We start from the raw sequence: 22,338 nt of genomic DNA, 5'->3' as shown, positions 1-22,338 counted from the left end.
ATCATCTGCTCGGTATAAACACTCTCTGGTTTCCTTTGTCCAGGTCCAGATGCTCGTCCAACCGTCCAGTTTTGCTTCAGTTCTGTTTTCCTTTTCTTTTTTATAAAACAAACTCCCACCTGTTGTCCTGTGTTTGGGTCCTACCTCAGACATTCATGCTGATGGTCATTGGTGTAATGGGTGACAGTGCAGAAGTGTTGAAGCTGATTTCAACTTATCACAGAAAACTGAAGGCAGCCCAGAGCTGTATCATGAAGACTCACTAGAGCCCGGTACACACACAAGGATTTTTTTCAATTTTACAGGATTTTTTATCTGGTTGAGACTTTACACGTGAAGATAGAAAATCAGGCATTAAATAGTTTTGATTGTACTGTGTGTGGTGTGCTCCGATGATCTAATCACAGAACAACACACACAACGATGCTGTCTCGCAACTGCTTGACAATCTAGTCCTCCAAGCTGGACATCTCACATGACCAAACGTGATCTAACAAAAACATAGAAGAAGAAACAGCAACAACCGGAAAACACAACACACAGCATAGAAGAGGACATACAGAACGAGGGAATGATGGTGGTCATGGGACTATTATTAACAGAAAAAGCCAGAACTGAAAAAAATAGCAGACTGGAGGCGGCGTGAACATGGACTTTGTTTACTTACTTGTTCCCCAGTCAGCTCGCCCTCTGACTGGCTGCATTCCAGCTCACGTCACCATCCACGCAGTCAGAATGTACCAGTCGTCGGCGTTCCTCACACATATGAAGATACCCGGTTATAAATATTGAACATGTTCAATATTTCTGATTCTCGGCTACAACCTGTTTCGGAGCGGATTATCTGGACAAATCTGCTCGTAACACACCTCAAACCAAATGATAATTATACTGAAAAATCTTATAAGACTCGTGATAATCGGGAGTTTGATGGCCTTGGTCGGGAAGAAGCAAAATCGGGACAAAAACAGTCTAATAATCTTTGTGTGTAACAGGCTTTACATCAACTCATCGTTACAGAATCAGCTGCTTGTTGATGGATGACTTTATCAGCTTCCTCCTCAAACATGGCTGTTTCTCCTCTGCGTCTGCCTCCTTCTCCGCTCAGAGGCAAACCAGCTGCAGCTTATCCACAAAGGTTAACAGAGATAAGGTGGCTACTCTGTGTGTCTTTTGACTTTTCATAGTCAATAAGTAATTCTGACTGATACAGAGGTTATATAAGTTCATCATCAACCAGCGCTGCATCAGATCTGAAGCTCTCATTTGTTTATTCCAGCGTCTCAGCTGGTATATCAACGCTTCCACCAGCAGCATCCTCTCGGTCCACGGTGTCTTTTCCATCGTCTGGGTGAGTGGAATCCTTTATTTTCTACTTTATTCTATTTTTATGGTCACCTCATCTATGTCTACTAAACAGAACTAACTCATTTTTGTTCACCTTCCAAATATAAAATCTGTTGTTTCCGTTTTCACTGTTTAAACAAAGTTATCTCACTTGACTTGTTCCTTCTTATTCTTTTACTTCTTTAACTTTTGGCCCAGTGAAGACTAAATGTGAGTTCAGGTTTGCATCTGACTGTTAAATTAGATTAAGTCAAGAATAAATTATGAGTTTTTGATTTTCTCGTCCCAAATGCTATCAAGTAAAACCAAAATTTTCACATCCATTTGGAGCATTTAATTCAAGCTTCAGAACTGCTAATGGATCCAGATCTCTGCTCCTGCATCATGAAAACTGTAAAACTGCCGTCTAGACTAGATCTGATCTGTAATCCTGTCATTCACAGCTCGAAAATGATGTTTTTTCCCTGGTTTTTAAATTAATGTGTTTATGAAATTCATTTCATAATAGTAATTTGTTCTTGTTCTTTTTTTTATTTTCTTCCTATGTATTATTATTATTATTATTATTATTATTATTATTATTATTATCATTATTATTATCTAGTTTTGTTTAATTGTGTACTTATTGCTTCTTTTAAACACAACATATTTAACTTTCTCTGCTCTGTTTTATAAACTCTTTTCCATCTACATTTTATACTTGTTCTTTTTTGTCATTGTTTTTAAGTTTATTTGATCTTTGATTTTACTTCTGAGCTTTTATTTTAACCCCTGTGTTTCTCCTCATGGGGATCCTCCACCCCGGGGGCTTTACCTGCTCAGTCTGCAGGGTTGGTGCTGCAGTGAACACCCTTGTCTGGGTGGCTGGGGGGTTATGTGTATGAGTGTGTGTGAGAGATTATGAAAGATTAGGTGTGTGTTTATACCTGGGTATGTGAAGGCTTCTTTTGTTGTTATCATGTGAAACACTGTGCTGCTTTTGGGTATGAAAATAGCTTTATAAATACATTTGATCTGATCACCTCACTTCTAACTTTAATCTCTCACCTGAACCAATTTAAATGATCATAATATATGTAACAGTATCATAATATGCATTTGGCTCTTTGTTGTTGGGTTATTTTTTCATAGCGAGAGACATGCAGAAAAAGAGGAATAACATGTAGTGAAGGGATCGGGACTTAAAACTTTCTAACTTCATGCTGCACCAAGCAGCTAAACTGCTTATGATAAATGGATTTATTCTATAAAACCTCTAGAAAATGAATGTCAGGTATAAACAGAAACAGCATACAAGGATTTTTCCTTTATCTTCTTATACAGTTTCCTTCCAGCTCTGTGGTTTAATGTTGTAAATGAACTCCAGACGACTAACATACCCTTATACCTTATATGTAGGGAGAGCCAAAATAGCCAAAATTAAAAATAAGTACAGAAATATAAAAATGGCTCAATAAACAAATTGCCAAAGTGCCAAAAAATTATACAAAAATAATAAAACAGAATGTTTTTCCACTAAGAAGCCTATAAAACATGACATATATATTTATAGAAAATTATATTTCTTTTGCCATTTTAATTGTTTTAATTCACCTTTGTGTTAATATTCTTATTTATTTACTTTTCTGTGTCATTTTTGGTTCAATTTATTTATTTGATGTTTTTTTTTTAAAAAAAAAATCTTTCTTTATTTTTATGCCTGTATTTATTTCTGTATTATTTTCCTTTAGTAATCCCCCAAATGATTTATTTATGTATTTTATTTTCATCTAACATTTTATTTATTTATTTTTTGATACATTTAACTCAACTGAATTAAAATTACTCAGTTACTCAGTTAGGCAACTCACAACATGTTAACCCTAACCCTGCATTTTTATGGTCTTCATGGTCACTGAAACTATTTCTGTTCATTATTTTCAGGGAAGGTTCTCTGAATTTTAGTTGTGACCTTCAGCAATTGTGTGATTTTTCAGCTAAAAGAGAAGATCCTGTATATTCTGCTGTTGAAAGTCAGCCATTTCTGCTGGAGATGTACCAGCTTAAACCTTAATAATTTCGCTCCCAAGGCCACAGAGCCAGGCAGGCTGCACAGCTCTCCCTGCACTAACAACCTGTGACCTGCTCAGTGTTGACAGAACAAGAGGCCAGGATCTGCTCCAAGGACATGCCTTGAATGACCACCTCCTCTTTTACATAATGAGGCAGAAATGCATAAAGAAATGTAAAAAGGAGACGTTGAAATAAATATGCTTGGAAAAGGAAGAAAATGCAAGATTAAAAATAATGAGGATGTAAATATGACCGACTGAAAGCAATATTAAAAAAAAATAAAATGCTATGATATAAATAACACAAATATTTTGGGGAATACAAAAATATAAAAGGAAAATAATACAGAAATAAATACAGGCATAACGATAAAGGAGCAAAGAAGATGTAAAAATCACCAAATAAACTGAACTGCAAAGGACATAGAAAAGTAAATACATAGCAATATTAACCCAAAGTTAAATTAAAACTATTGAAAATGACTAAATATATATAAATTTGTGTCATGTTTAAAAGGTTTCTTAACAGATAAATTATTTGTTGTGTAATTTATTGGCACATAAATTTTTTTTTATATATCTGTATATATTTTTAGTTTAGGCCATTTTGATTCTCCATATAATGAGGTTTTAATTAGTTTGGCTACAGTTTATTGTTTTAGCTTGTTTTGTTGTCAGTCAGTTTCTGTGTGTTCATGTATTTTGCAGGATGATGGCAGCACAGATAAAAAAAAAGGAAGGACTCTGCAGCTCATGATCCTCTTTGTCCTCCTCAGCCTCAGCCGGCAGTTCGGTATGAGTGTTTCTAACATTCACAACTAAAACAGAAGGTTCACAGAAAATGACTCTGTGAACTTTCAACTGGTTTAAAAAACACAGACATAAAAGCATCTTTTCCAACCCATTCATGGCAAAAATATCAAAAATGTGTTGAACTTTGTTTCCATTAAGATCTGCCTTCTCTTACAGACTTAAAAATTTAAAACAAGAAGCTAAACAGAAGCTAAAAGAAATCTATAAAACTTATTTGCATTTGAATAAATATAAGATTAACAAATCAGAAACTGTGTTAATGAATCTAGAAGCTGTGTGGAATAAATCAGACCAGATCTGAACATCCTCTGTTAGTTTTGTAGCAGGACCTGGTGTAATGTGGTCAAAGTCCCCTAAAAAGCAGCTAATTTCAGTAACTTAAGGCCTGCCTTCTCTCCCATGTCTCCCATCCACACCCAGGATCAGTGTTTTCCTGCCATTTTATTAGTGAGGCTTTCCTGCAGAACAGATCTGGGGTCTCATTTATAATCGTTGCGTACGCACAAAATGGGGCCTGAAACTGGCGTACGCCTCTTTTCACGCAAAGGTTGTGATTTATAAAAAACAAACTTGACGTGAAAATGTGCGGTCTTTCACGGCAGCTCTGACCCATGCGTACGCTGGTTTTGGAGGCTGGGGGAATTGGCGACACAGATGGAGAGGTGGGGAATTAACAACACACTGCATCCAGAGTCCTCTTGTGGCAGCGTGGGGTCCTGTCACCATGTCTCCAATTAATTTTGCGCTCTGGCTGTATGACCGCAGATGTGATTTCGGCTCACTGGTCAGCGTGCATGACTTCAACCCGGCAAGAGCTCATAACCCGTCTCCGCTGTCTATGCGTCCTGCTACACTCTTCCACATCCAATTTCCCTATATTGCAGGAGAACAGGCCGACATTAAAAGGCAATTTGCAGCAATGTCCGGTTTTCCTAATGTAATCGGCGCAATTGACTGCACTCATATTGCTATAAGGGCCCCATATGTCGATGAATTCATGTATGTCAATAGGAAGCATGTGCATACTATCAATGTTCAAGTCATATGTCAATCCAACATGATGTTGACAAATGTAGTTGCACGATGGCCTGGCTCTACACATGACTCTTACATCCTAGCGCAAAGCAGTGTAGAGAAGAGACTGCAGGCAGGCGCTGTACGTGATGGCTGGCTTCTTGGTAAGACAATAACTTTATATTGACAACCAGCTTAGCCAGATGCAGACCACTGATGCACTGTTTCATTGAAATGCAGGGGACAGTGGCTACCCCCTCCGGCGCTGGCTCCTGACCCCCTTCCCAAACCCCCAGAGCGCAGAGGAGACCCTGTTCAATACCGCTCACTCCCGTGCGCGCTCAACTGTAGAGCGCGCCATCGGCCTTTTAAAATGCCGGTGGCGGTGTCTGGATGCGTCAGGGGGTAGATTATTGTACCATCCCCAAAAGGTGCGCAGGATCGTGAGGGCGTGGGGCGTGCTGCACAACCTGGCACTGAGGCACGGCATCCAACTACCTCCTGGCCTCCCCCCTCCTCGGAATGCCGACCCTCACCCACAGCCCCCTCCCAGACACAGGGAGTTCCAACACGGGGCACGGCTCCGTGAGCAGGTCATGCAGCGATTAAGCAGACAATAAGGTTCACTTTTTCACAAGCTCTTTTAATGTGTTTGGAATGTCGAACATAATGTCACACAAATTATGCAGTGTTGTTCTGATTTCCTTCAGTTCATTGATGGTTTCTTTTTGATCTCGCCATGGTCCGCTCTGTTCCGCTCACAGAGTTAACTGAGGTAACTATGTGTTGCCACTCACGACACTTACTCTTATTTGTCACGCCACTACTGTGGCTACCAAACAAAATAATTTTTCGACTCTCCACCTCACTCACTAATGCATCGATTTCTGCCTCTGTGAAGTTGCATTTTTTGGTTCGCTTTCCTGCGGTTGCCGTTGTTCATGGATCACAACATGGATCAGCTGGCTCATTTTAATACACGCTGAGGTACTTTGCATTGACCATTTATGGTGGAAATGGGTGTGTAGTGGGCGGAACATGAGCCAAATTCACCTGCGCAAACTTCAAGGACGAGTGTGATTTATAAAGGGGAAATTGCTTGCACCTGTGCGTACGCACGGTTTTATAAATCAGAATATTTTATGGCGTACGCCAACTTCCGGTTTTGGGCGTAAGTACACTTTTAGTAAGAATCCTACGCACAGTTTTATAAATGAGACCCCTGTACTTTGTCCTTTTATTAAAATACATTGAACCAGTGAAAACACTGTAGTACATCTGATAGGCCTATAGGTGGTGCTGTAACGCTGCCACAGAAATACACTAAATACAGAAGCCATGAAGCATGCTCAGAAACTTGTGTAAGCAATGTTAATGGAGAGATGGGTCGATGGCGTCATCTGTTCAGGAAAGATGTGTTTGGATTGTAAAGATGGCATGAACTCAACTGATCTAACGTGATGATAGCCAACATTACAACACACCAACAAGTTAATAAATTATCTTAATTTCTGCTCATCTTAATTTTCCATCACAAAAAACACTCCACAAACCCTGCGTCTAATACACCTGCAAGATGTTTAGTTATTTTATGATATATGATATGATATATGATATGATATGCTATGATATGCTATGATATGATATGATATGCTATGATATGATATATGATATGATATGATATGATATGATATGATATGATATGCTATGATATGATATGCTATGCTATGCTATGCTATGATATGATATGATATGCTATGCTATGCTATGCTATGCTATGCTATGATATGATATGCTATGCTATGCTATGCTATGATATGATATGCTATGCTATGATATGATATGCTATGATATGCTATGATATGATATGATATGATATGCTATGATATGATATGCTATGATATGATATATGATATGATATGCTATGATATGATATGATATATGATATGATATGCTATGATATGATATGATATGATATGATATGATATGATATGCTATGCTATGATATGATATGATATGCTATGATATGATATGACATGATATGATATGATATGATATGATATGATATGATATGCTATGATATGCTATGATATGATATGATATGATATGATATGATATGCTATGATATGATATGATATGATATGATAGGATATGCTATGCTATGATATGATATGATATATGATATGATATGATATGCTATGATATGATATGATATGCTATGCTATGCTACGCTATGCTATGATATGATATGATATGATATGCTATGATATGATATGATATGATATGATATGATATGATACGATACGCTACGCTACGATACGATACGATACGATACGATACGCTACGCTACGGTACGCTACGATACGATACGCTATGATATGATATGATATGCTATGCTATGCTATGATATGATATGATATGATATGCTATGATATGATATGATATGATATGCTATGATATGATATGATATGATATGATATGATATGATATGATATGATATGCTATGATATGATATGATATGATATGCTATGATATGCTATATGATATGCTATGATATGCTATGATATAATATGATATGATATGATATTATATGATATGATAGGATATGATATGATATGCTATGCTATGCTATGATATGATATGATATGATATGCTATGATATACTATGCTATGCTATGCTATGCTATGATATGATATGATATGCTATGATATACTATGATATGATATGATATGATATGATATGATATGCTATGATATGATATGATATGATATGATATGATATGTTATGATATGATATGATATGATATGATCTGATATGATATGCTATGATATGATATGCTATGATATGATATGATATGATATGATATGATATGATATGCTATGATATGATATGATATCATATGATATCATATCATATGATATGATATGATATGATATGATATGATATGCTATGATATGATATGATATGATATGATATGCTATGATATGATATGATATGCTATGCTATGATATGATATGATATATTATATGATATGCTATGATATGATATATGATATGATATGCTATGATATGATATGATATGATATGATATATGATATGATATGATATGATATGCTATGCTATGATATGATATGATATATGATATGCTATGCTATGCTATGATATGATATGATATATGATATTATATGATATGATATGATATGATATGCTATGATATGCTATGATATGATATGATATGATATGCTATGATATGATATGATATGATATGATATGATATGATAGGATATGCTATGCTATGATATGATATGATATATGATATGATATGCTATGATATGATATGATATGCTATGCTATGCTACGCTATGCTATGATATGATATGATATGCTATGATATGATATGATATGATATGATACGCTACGATACGATACGATACGATACGCTACGCTACGATACGCTACGCTACGATACGCTACGATACGATACGATACGATACGCTACGCTACGCTACGATACGATACGATACGATATGATATGCTATGATATGATATGATATGATATGATATGATATGATATGCTATGCTATGCTATGATATGACATGATATGCTATGATATGCTATATGATATGCTATGATATGCTATGATATGATATGATATGCTATGCTATGATATGATATGATATATTATATGATATGCTATGATATGATATATGATATGATATGCTATGATATGATATGATATGATATATGATATGATATGATATGATATGATATGCTATGCTATGATATGATATGATATATGATATGCTATGCTATGCTATGATATGATATGATATGATATATGATATTATATGATATGATATGATATGATATGATATGATATGCTATGATATGCTATGATATGATATGATATGATATGCTATGATATGATATGATATGATATGATATGATATGATAGGATATGCTATGCTATGATATGATATGATATATGATATGATATGCTATGATATGATATGATATGCTATGCTATGCTACGCTATGCTATGATATGATATGATATGCTATGATATGATATGATATGATATGATATGATACGCTACGATACGATACGATACGATACGCTACGCTACGATACGCTACGCTACGATACGCTACGATACGATACGATACGATACGCTACGCTACGCTACGATACGATACGATATGATATGCTATGATATGATATGATATGATATGATATGATATGATATGCTATGCTATGCTATGATATGACATGATATGCTATGATATGCTATATGATATGCTATGATATGCTATGATATGATATGATATGCTATGCTATGATATGATATGATATATTATATGATATGCTATGATATGATATATGATATGATATGCTATGATATGATATGATATGATATGATATATGATATGATATGATATGATATGATATGCTATGCTATGATATGATATGATATATGATATGCTATGCTATGCTATGATATGATATGATATGATATATGATATTATATGATATGATATGATATGATATGATATGCTATGATATGCTATGATATGATATGATATGATATGCTATGATATGATATGATATGATATGATATGATATGATATGATAGGATATGCTATGCTATGATATGATATGATATATGATATGATATGCTATGATATGATATGATATGCTATGCTATGCTACGCTATGCTATGATATGATATGATATGCTATGATATGATATGATATGATATGATATGATATGATATGATACGCTACGATACGATATGATACGCTACGCTACGCTACGATACGCTACGATACGATACGATACGCTACGATACGATACGATACGATACGATACGATACGCTCCGCTACGCTACGCTATGATATGATATGATATGATATGCTATGATATGATATGATATGATATGATATGATATGCTATGCTATGCTATGATATGATATCATATGCTATGATATGCTATATGATATGCTATGATATGCTATGATATAATATGATATGATATGATATTATATGATCTGATAGGATATGACATGATATGCTATGCTATGCTATGCTATGCTATGATATGATATGATATGCTATGATATACTATGCTATGCTATGCTATGCTATGATATGATATGATATGCTATGACATACTATGATATGATATGATATGATATGATATGATATGATATGATATGATATGATATGCTATGATATGATATGATATGATATGATATGCTATGATATGATATGATATCATATGATATGATATGATGTGATATCATATGATATGATATGATATGATATGCTATGATATGCTATGATATGCTATGATATGATACGATATCATATGAAATGCTATGATATGATATGATATGATATGATATGATATGATATGATATATGATATGCTATGATATGCTATGATATAATATGATATGATATGATATGCTATGATATGCTATGCTATGATATGATATGATATGATATGATATGATATGATATGCTATGCTATGATATGATATGATATATGATATGATATGCTATGCTATGATATGATATGATATGCTATGCTATGCTATGCTATGCTATGATATGATATGATATGCTATGATATGATATGATATGATATGATATGATATCATACGATACGCTACGTTACGATACGATACGATACGATATGCTATGCTATGATATGCTATGATATGATATCCTATGATATGATATGATATGCTATGCTATGCTATGCTATGATATGATATGATATGATATGATATGATATGATATGCTATGCTATGATATGATTTGATATGATATGCTATGATATGCTATATGATATGCTATGATATGCTATGATATAATATGATATGATATGATATTATATGATATGATGGATATGATATACTATGCTATGATATGATATGATATGATATGATATGATATGCTATGCTATGATATGATATGATATATGATATAATATGCTATGATATGATATGATATATGATATTATATGATATGATATGCTATGCTATGATATGATATGATATGATATGATATGATATATGATATGCTATGCTATGATATGATATGATATATGATATTATATGATATGATATGATATGATATGATATGATATGCTATGATATGTTATGATATGATATAATATGATATGATATGCTATGATATGCTATGCTATGCTATGCTATGATATGATATGATATGATATGCTATGATATGATATGATAGATGATATGATATGCTATGATATGATATGATATGATATGATATGATATGCTATGCTATGCTATGCTATGATATGATATGATATGATATGCTATGATATGATATGATAGATGATATGATATGTTATGATATGATATAATATGATATGATATGCTATGATATGCTATGCTATGCTATGCTATGCTATGATATGATATGATATGATATGCTATGATATGATATGATAGATGATATGATATGCTATGATATGATATGATATGATACGATATGCTATGCTATGTTATGCTATGATATGATATCCTATGATATGATATGATATGATATGCTATGCTATGCTATGCTATGCTATGATATGATATGATATACTATGATATGATGTGATATGATATGATATGATATGATATGATATGCTATGATATGCTATGATATGCTATGATATGATATGATATGCTATGATATGATATGATATGCTATGCTATGATATGATATATGATATGATATGCTATGATATGATATGATATGATATATGATATTATATGATATGATATGATATGATATGATATGATATGCTATGCTATGATATGATATGATATATGATATGCTATGCTATGATATGATATGATATATGATATTATATGATATGATATGATATGATATGATATGCTATGATATGATATGATATGATATGATATGCTATGCTATGATATGATATGATATATGATATGATATGCTATGCTATGCTATGCTATGATATGATATGATATGATATACTATGATATGATATGATATGCTATGATATGATATGATATGATATGATATGATATGTTATGATATGATATGATATGATCTGATATGCTATGATATGCTATGATATGATATGATATGATATGATATGATATGATATGATATGATATGATATGCTATGATATGATATGATATCATATGATATGATATGATGTGATATCATATGATATGATATGATATGATATGCTATGATATGCTATGATATGATACGATATGATATGAAATGCTATGATATGATATGATATGATATGATATGATATGCTATTATATGATGATATGATATGATATGATATGATATGATATGATATGCTATGCTATGATATGATATGATATGATATGCTATGATATGATATGATATGCTATGCTATGATATGATATGATATGATATATGATATGATATGCTATGATATGATATATGATATGATATGCTATGATATGATATGATATATGATATGATATGATATGATATGATATGATATGATATGCTATGCTATGATATGATATATGATATGCTATGCTATGATATGATATGATATATGATATTATATGATATGATATGATATGATATGATATGCTATGATATGCTATGATATGATATGATATGATATGCTATGATATGATATGATATGATATGATATGATATGATAGGATATGCTATGCTATGATATGATATGGTATATGATATGATATGCTATGATATGATATGATATGCTATGCTATGCTACGCTATGCTATGATATGATATGATATGCTATGATATGATATGATATGATATGATATGATATGATACGATACGCTACGATACGATACGATACGATACGATACGCTACGATACGCTACGATACGATACGCTATGATATGATATGATATGATATGATATGCTATGATATGCTATGCTATGATATGATATGATATGATATGATATGATATGCTATGCTATGATATGATATGATATGCTATGATATGCTATATGATATGCTATGATATGCTATGATATAATATGATATGATATGATATTATATGATCTGATAGGATATGACATGATATGCTATGCTATGCTATGCTATGCTATGATATGATATGATATGATATGATATGCTATGATATACTATGCTATGCTATGCTATGCTATGATATGATATGCTATGATATACTATGATATGATATGATATGCTATGCTATGCTACGCTATGCTATGATATGATATGATATGCTATGATATACTATGATATGATATGCTATGATATGATATGATATGATATGATATGATATGCTATGATATGATATGATATCATATGATATGATATGATGTGATATCATATGATATGATATGATATGATATGCTATGATATGCTATGATATGCTATGATATGATACGATATCATATGAAATGCTATGATATGATATGATATGATATATGATATGCTATGATATGCTATGATATAATATGATATGATATGATATGCTATGATATGCTATGCTATGATATGATATGATATGATATGATATGATATGCTATGCTATGATATGATATGATATATGATATGATATGCTATGCTATGATATGATATGATATGCTATGCTATGCTATGCTATGCTATGATATGATATGATATGCTATGATATGATATGATATGATATGATATGATATCATACGATACGCTACGTTACGATACGATACGATACGATATGCTATGCTATGATATGCTATGATATGATATCCTATGATATGATATGATATGCTATGCTATGCTATGCTATGATATGATATGATATGATATGATATGATATGCTATGCTATGATATGATTTGATATGATATGCTATGATATGCTATATGATATGCTATGATATGCTATGATATAATATGATATGATATGATATTATATGATATGATGGATATGATATACTATGCTATGATATGATATGATATGATATGATATGCTATGCTATGATATGATATGATATATGATATAATATGCTATGATATGATATGATATATGATATTATATGATATGATATGCTATGCTATGATATGATATGATATGATATGATATGATATATGATATGCTATGCTATGATATGATATGATATGATATATGATATTATATGATATGATATGATATGATATGATATGATATGCTATGATATGTTATGATATGATATAATATGATATGATATGCTATGATATGCTATGCTATGCTATGCTATGATATGATATGATATGATATGCTATGATATGATATGATAGATGATATGATATGCTATGATATGATATGATATGATATGATATGATATGCTATGCTATGCTATGCTATGATATGATATGATATGATATGCTATGATATGATATGATAGATGATATGATATGTTATGATATGATATAATATGATATGATATGCTATGATATGCTATGCTATGCTATGCTATGCTATGATATGATATGATATGATATGCTATGATATGATATGATAGATGATATGATATGCTATGATATGATATGATATGATACGATATGCTATGCTATGTTATGCTATGATATGATATCCTATGATATGATATGATATGATATGATATGCTATGCTATGCTATGCTATGCTATGCTATGATATGATATGATATACTATGATATGATGTGATATATGATATGCTATGATATGCTATGATATGATATGATATGCTATGATATGATATGATATGCTATGATATGATATGATATATGATATGATATGCTATGATATGATATGATATGATATATGATATTATATGATATGATATGATATGATATGATATGCTATGCTATGATATGATATGATATATGATATGCTATGCTATGATATGATATGATATATGATATTATATGATATGATATGATATGATATGATATGCTATGATATGATATGATATGATATGATATGCTATGCTATGATATGATATGATATATGATATGATATGCTATGCTATGCTATGCTATGATATGATATGATATGATATACTATGATATGATATGATATGCTATGATATGATATGATATGATATGATATGATATGTTATGATATGATATGATATGATCTGATATGCTATGATATGCTATGATATGATATGATATGATATGATATGATATGATATGCTATGATATGATATGATATCATATGATATGATATGATGTGATATCATATGATATGATATGATATGATATGCTATGATATGCTATGATATGATACGATATGATATGAAATGCTATGATATGATATGATATGATATGATATGCTATTATATGATGATATGATATGATATGATATGATATGATATGCTATGCTATGATATGATATGATATGATATGCTATGATATGATATGATATGCTATGCTATGATATGATATGATATATGATATGATATGCTATGATATGATATATGATATGATATGCTATGATATGATATGATATATGATATGATATGATATGATATGATATGATATGATATGCTATGCTATGATATGATATATGATATGCTATGCTATGATATGATATGATATATGATATTATATGATATGATATGATATGATATGATATGCTATGATATGCTATGATATGATATGATATGATATGCTATGATATGATATGATATGATATGATATGATAGGATATGCTATGCTATGATATGATATGGTATATGATATGATATGCTATGATATGATATGATATGCTATGCTATGCTACGCTATGCTATGATATGATATGATATGCTATGATATGATATGATATGATATGATATGATATGATACGATACGCTACGATACGATACGATACGATACGCTACGATACGCTACGATACGATACGCTATGATATGATATGATATGATATGATATGCTATGATATGCTATGCTATGATATGATATGATATGATATGATATGATATGCTATGCTATGATATGATATGATATGCTATGATATGCTATATGATATGCTATGATATGCTATGATATAATATGATATGATATGATATTATATGATCTGATAGGATATGACATGATATGCTATGCTATGCTATGCTATGCTATGATATGATATGATATGATATGATATGCTATGATATACTATGCTATGCTATGCTATGCTATGATATGATATGCTATGATATACTATGATATGATATGATATGATATGATATGATATGCTATGATATGATATGATATGATATGATATGATATGATATGATATGTTATGATATGATATGATATGATATGATCTGATATGATATGCTATGATATGATATGCTATTATATGATATGATATGATATGATATGATATGATATGATATGATATGCTATGATATGATATGATATGATATCATATGATATGATATGATGTGATATCATATGATATGATATGATATGATATGCTATGATATGCTATGATATGCTATGATATGATACGATATCATATGAAATGCTATGATATGATATGATATGATATGATATGATATATGATATGCTATGATATGCTATGATATAATATGATATGATATGCTATGATATGCTATGCTATGATATGATATGATATGATATGCTATGCTATGCTATGCTATGATATGATATGATATATGATATGATATGCTATGATATGATATGATATGATATGCTATGCTATGCTATGATATGATATGATATGATATGATATGATATCATACGATACGCTACGTTACGATACGATACGATACGATATGCTATGCTATGATATGCTATGATATGATATCCTATGATATGATATGATATGATATGCTATGCTATGCTATGATATGATATGATATGATATGATATGCTATGCTATGCTATGATATGATATGATATGATATGCTATGATATGCTATATGATATGCTATGATATGCTATGATATAATATGATATGATATGATATTATATGATATGATGGATATGATATACTATGATATGATATGATATGATATATGATATGATATGCTATGATATGATATGATATATGATATTATATGATATGATATGCTATGCTATGATATGATATGATATATGATATTATATGATATGATATGATATGATATGATATGCTATGATATGTTATGATATGATATAATATGATATGATATGCTATGATATGCTATGCTATGCTATGCTATGATATGATATGATATGCTATGATATGATATGATAGATGATATGATATGCTATGATATGATATGATATGATATGATATGCTATGCTATGCTATGATATGATATGATATGATATCATACGATACGCTACGATACGATACGATACGATACGATACGATATGCTATGCTATGTTATGCTATGATATGATATCCTATGATATGATATGATATGATATGATATGATATGCTATGCTATGCTATGCTATGCTATGATATGATATGATATACTATGATATGATGTGATATGATATGATATGATATGATATGCTATGATATGCTATGATATGCTATGATATGATATGATATGATATGATATGATATGATATGCTATGGTATGATATGATATGCTATGCTATGATATGATATGATATATGATATGATATGCTATGATATGATATGATATATGATATGATATGATATGATATGATATGATATGCTCTGCTATGATATGATATGATATATGATATGCTATGCTATGATATGATATGATATATGATATTATATGATATGATATGATATGATATGATATGCTATGATATGCTATGATATGATATGATATGATATGATATGATATGATATGCTATGATATGATATGATATGATATGCTATGCTATGATATGATATGATATATGATATGATATGATATGCTATGCTATGCTATGCTATGATATGATATCATATGATATGATATGATGTGATATCATATGATATGATATGATATGCTATGCTATGCTATGCTATGATATGATATGATATGATATCATACGATACGCTACGATACGATACGATACGATACGATATGCTATGCTATGTTATGCTATGATATGATATCCTATGATATGATATGATATGCTATGCTATGCTATGCTATGATATGATATGATATGATATGATATACTATGATATGATGTGATATGATATGATATGATATGATATGCTATGATATGCTATGATATGCTATGATATGATATGATATGATATGATATGATATGATATGCTATGGTATGATATGATATGCTATGCTATGATATGATATGATATATGATATGATATGCTATGATATGATATGATATATGATATGATATGATATGATATGATATGATATGATATGATATGCTCTGCTATGATATGATATGATATATGATATGCTATGCTATGATATGATATGATATATGATATTATATGATATGATATGATATGATATGATATGCTATGATATGCTATGATATGATATGATATGATATGATATGATATGCTATGATATGATATGATATGATATGATATGCTATGCTATGATATGATATGATATATGATATGATATGATATGCTATGCTATGCTATGCTATGCTATGCTATGATATGACATGATATGATATGCTATATATATCATATCATACCATATCATAGCATATCATAACATATCATAGCAGAGCATAGCATAGCATAGTATTTTTTTTTTTTTTTTTTTTTTTTTTTCTTTTTTCTAGAATGCGCCGCTAGGTGGCAGCAGCAATTGTAGTAAACTCAAGATTATCAGTGAAACAACACTTCAAATCCCAACGGAGTTGAAACGAAAGAGAAGAGGATGCAGGGCAGGAGCGAGGCAGAGAGAAAAACGGTGGCGATTCAAACCGTTTCTTCCAACGGTTGTTATGGGAAACGTGAGATCGCTAGTTAACAAAATTGATGAACTTCAGGTGCTAACCAGGTCTCTTAAAGAATACAGAGAGTGCAGTATTATGTGCTTCACCGAGACATGGCTGCATGAACACATCCCAGACTGTAATGCGTCTGTACACGGCTTCAGGACGATCTGTGCAGACCGCAATAAACAACTCAGCGGGAAGCTGAAGGGAGGTGGAATTGCGGTGCTGGTAAACCAGCGCTGGTGTCATCCTGAACATGTCACTGTTAAAGAGAAGATCTGCAAAAGAGACATTGAACTGCTAGCTGTGAGTCTCCGCCCGTATTATTTACCCAGAGAGTTCACATGCGTTATTCTGGTAGCGGTATATATATCACCTGGTACCGCTCCAGACGCAGCCTGTGATGTCATTAACTCTGTAGTGGCTAGGCTTCAAACACAACATCCAAACGCATTTGTGGCGATCTCTGGAGATTTTAACATCTCCCTCTCTGCAACTCTACCAACTTTCCAACAGTTTGTCAGCTGCTCCACCAGAGAAAACAAAACGTTGGACTTATTTTATGCAAATATTAAAAATGCATACAGCTCCTTTGCCCTGCCACCTTTAGGAAGATCAGACCATAACCTAGTTCTTCTCTCCTCCTCCTACAAGCCCATCGTTCAGCAACAACCAGTCATTAGAAAGGCTATTAGAACCTGGTCTAATGAAGCTGAAGATGCTCTGAGAGGATGCTTCGAGGCTACAGACTGGAACGTCCTATGTGAACCTCATGGAGATGACATCAATGCCTTGACTGAGTGTGTGACAGATTATATTAACTTCTGTGTGGACAGCACCGTTCCAACAAGAACAGTGAGGTGCTTCCCCCAATAACAAACCCTGGATCACCAGTGACCTGAAAAAGCTGCTGAACATCAAAAAGAAAGCTTTTAGGGATGGAGACAGGGAGTTATTGAAGTCCACACAAAAACAACTTAAAACACAAACGAAGAAGTGCAAGGAGGACTACAGGAAGAAGTTGGAAAGTCAGCTTCAGAAAAACAATGTGAGGGATGTGTGGTCAGGAATGAAGAAGATCACTGGCTTCGGGATAAAGGAGGATCAGACTGATGGAGGTCTGGACAGAGCGAATGAACTGAACATGTTCTTCAATAGGTTTAGCTCACCTCCTGCTTCAACCCCAACTAGCCACACACCCTCCATGAGCCCACAGCTTTCCTGTCACACCTCCACTCTGTCACCCTGCAGCTCAGTCAAGGACCTGGACACAACCTCATCTCCCTCCACATCAGGACTTCCTGAAACCTCCTCTGCCTCCACCTCCACTCTGTCTGTCTCCTGTAACCAAGTCATGCAACAACTGGTGAAACTGAACCAGAACAAGGCTGCAGGTCCAGATGGTGTCAGTCCCAGAGTTCTCAAGACCTGCTCAAAACAGCTATGTCCGATTCTCCAGCACCTGTTCAACACCAGCCTGAGCCAGAAAAGAATCCCGGTGCTGTGGAAAACATCCTGCCTTGTTCCAGTGCCTAAAAAACCACAACCAGCTGAACCAAAAGACTACAGACCAGTCGCCCTGACATCTCACGTCATGAAAGTCCTGGAGAGACTCTTACTGGCTCACCTCAGCAAGCAGGTGAACACCTTTCAGGACCCATTACAGTTTGCATACCGTAATGGGCTTGGGGTTGAAGATGCAATCATATACCTGCTTCAGAGAGCCCACTCTCATCTGGACCAGTCAGGCAGCACTTTGAGGGTCATGTTCTTTGATTTCTCAAGTGCTTTTAATACGATTCAGCCTGCTCTACTGTGTGAGAAGCTGCAGAAATTCCAGGTGGATCCCTCCACAACCACCTGGATTTACGACTACCTCACAAACAGACCACAGTTTGTGAGACTGAAAGGTTGTGTGTCTGAGATGGTGGTCAGCTGCACTGGAACACCACAAGGGACTGTACTTTCACCATTTCTATTCACGCTGTACACCTCAGACTTCCAGTACAACTCTGAGTTCTGTCATCTGCAGAAATACTCTGATGACTCAGCAGTTGTTGGGTGTATCAGTGATGGACAAGAAGCAGAGTACAGAGAACTGGTCGGTCAGTTTGTGAAATGGTGCGGTGACAATCATCTCATCTTGAATACCAAGAAAACAAAGGAGATGATTGTTGACTTCAGGAGGAACAAGAACACACATAGAAGTGTTTCCATCATGGGAGAGGAGGTGGAGGTGGTGGAGGAATACAAGTACCTTGGAGTTCAGCTGGACAACAGACTTGAGTGGAAAAGCAACACTGAGTACATTTACAAGAAAGGTCAGAGCAGACTCTACTTCTTAAGGAAGCTGAGATCTTTTAACATCTGCACCAAAATGTTGCAAATGTTCTACAGGTCTGTTGTTGAAAGTGCAATCAGCTTTGCAGCAATCTGCTGGGGCAGCGGCATCAGAACCAGAGACTTAAAAAGAATTAACAAACTGATCAAGAAAGCTGGTTCTGTGCTTGGAGTAACTCTGGAGCCGCTGGAGTTGATCATCAAAAAAAGAATTCTGTACAAGCTGACGAAGATAATGGAAGATCCTTCACACCCTCTACACAACGCCGTGACGAAACAACAGAGTGTGTTCAGTGGGAGGCTTGTTCAAGTCCGATGCAAGACAGAGAGATACAGAAGATCCTTCCTTCCAGCAGCTATCAGGCTGAAGAACAAAGCCCTTAATTAATTAATGTGATTGTTTTAATAAAAAAAAAAAAAAAAAAAAAAAAAAAAATTACTACTACTACAATATTGAATTTCCCTTTGGGATTAATAAAGTATTTTTCATTCATTCATTCATTCATATCATATCATATCATATCATAGCATAGCGTATCGTATCGTATCGTATCGTAGCGTATCGTATCGTATCGTAGCGTAGCGTAGCGTATCGTAGCGTAGCGTAGCGTATCGTAGCGTAGCGTAGCGTATCGTATCATATCATATCATATCATAGCATAGCATAGCATAGCATAGCATATCATATCATATCATATCATATCATATCATATATCATATCATAGCATAGCATATCATATCATATCATAGCATATCATATCATATCATATCATAGCATATCATAGCATATCATATCATATCATATCATATCATATAATATCATATATCATATCATATCATAGCATAGCATATCATATATCATATCATATCAT

General features: G+C 32.7%; 1 protein-coding gene across 1 annotated transcript in view; it reads left to right on the top strand.

Moving 5' to 3' along the window:
- Positions 1-1,234: 1,234 nt before the first annotated feature.
- Positions 1,235-22,338, top strand: part of LOC121648977 (radial spoke head 14 homolog) — a 53,225-nt gene continuing 32,121 nt past the window's right edge. The window contains exons 1-2 of the mRNA XM_041999505.1: positions 1,235-1,351; positions 4,107-4,191. The gene's annotated coding sequence lies outside the window, so the exon portion shown is untranslated. The remainder of the gene's footprint in view (positions 1,352-4,106; positions 4,192-22,338) is intronic.

This window comes from Melanotaenia boesemani, chromosome 11, assembly GCF_017639745.1.
Source record: "Melanotaenia boesemani isolate fMelBoe1 chromosome 11, fMelBoe1.pri, whole genome shotgun sequence".
NCBI classification, from domain to species: Eukaryota; Metazoa; Chordata; class Actinopteri; order Atheriniformes; family Melanotaeniidae; genus Melanotaenia; species Melanotaenia boesemani.
The sequence above is the reverse complement of the archived record's forward strand: the minus strand, read 5'-3'. Positions and strand labels throughout refer to the sequence as shown.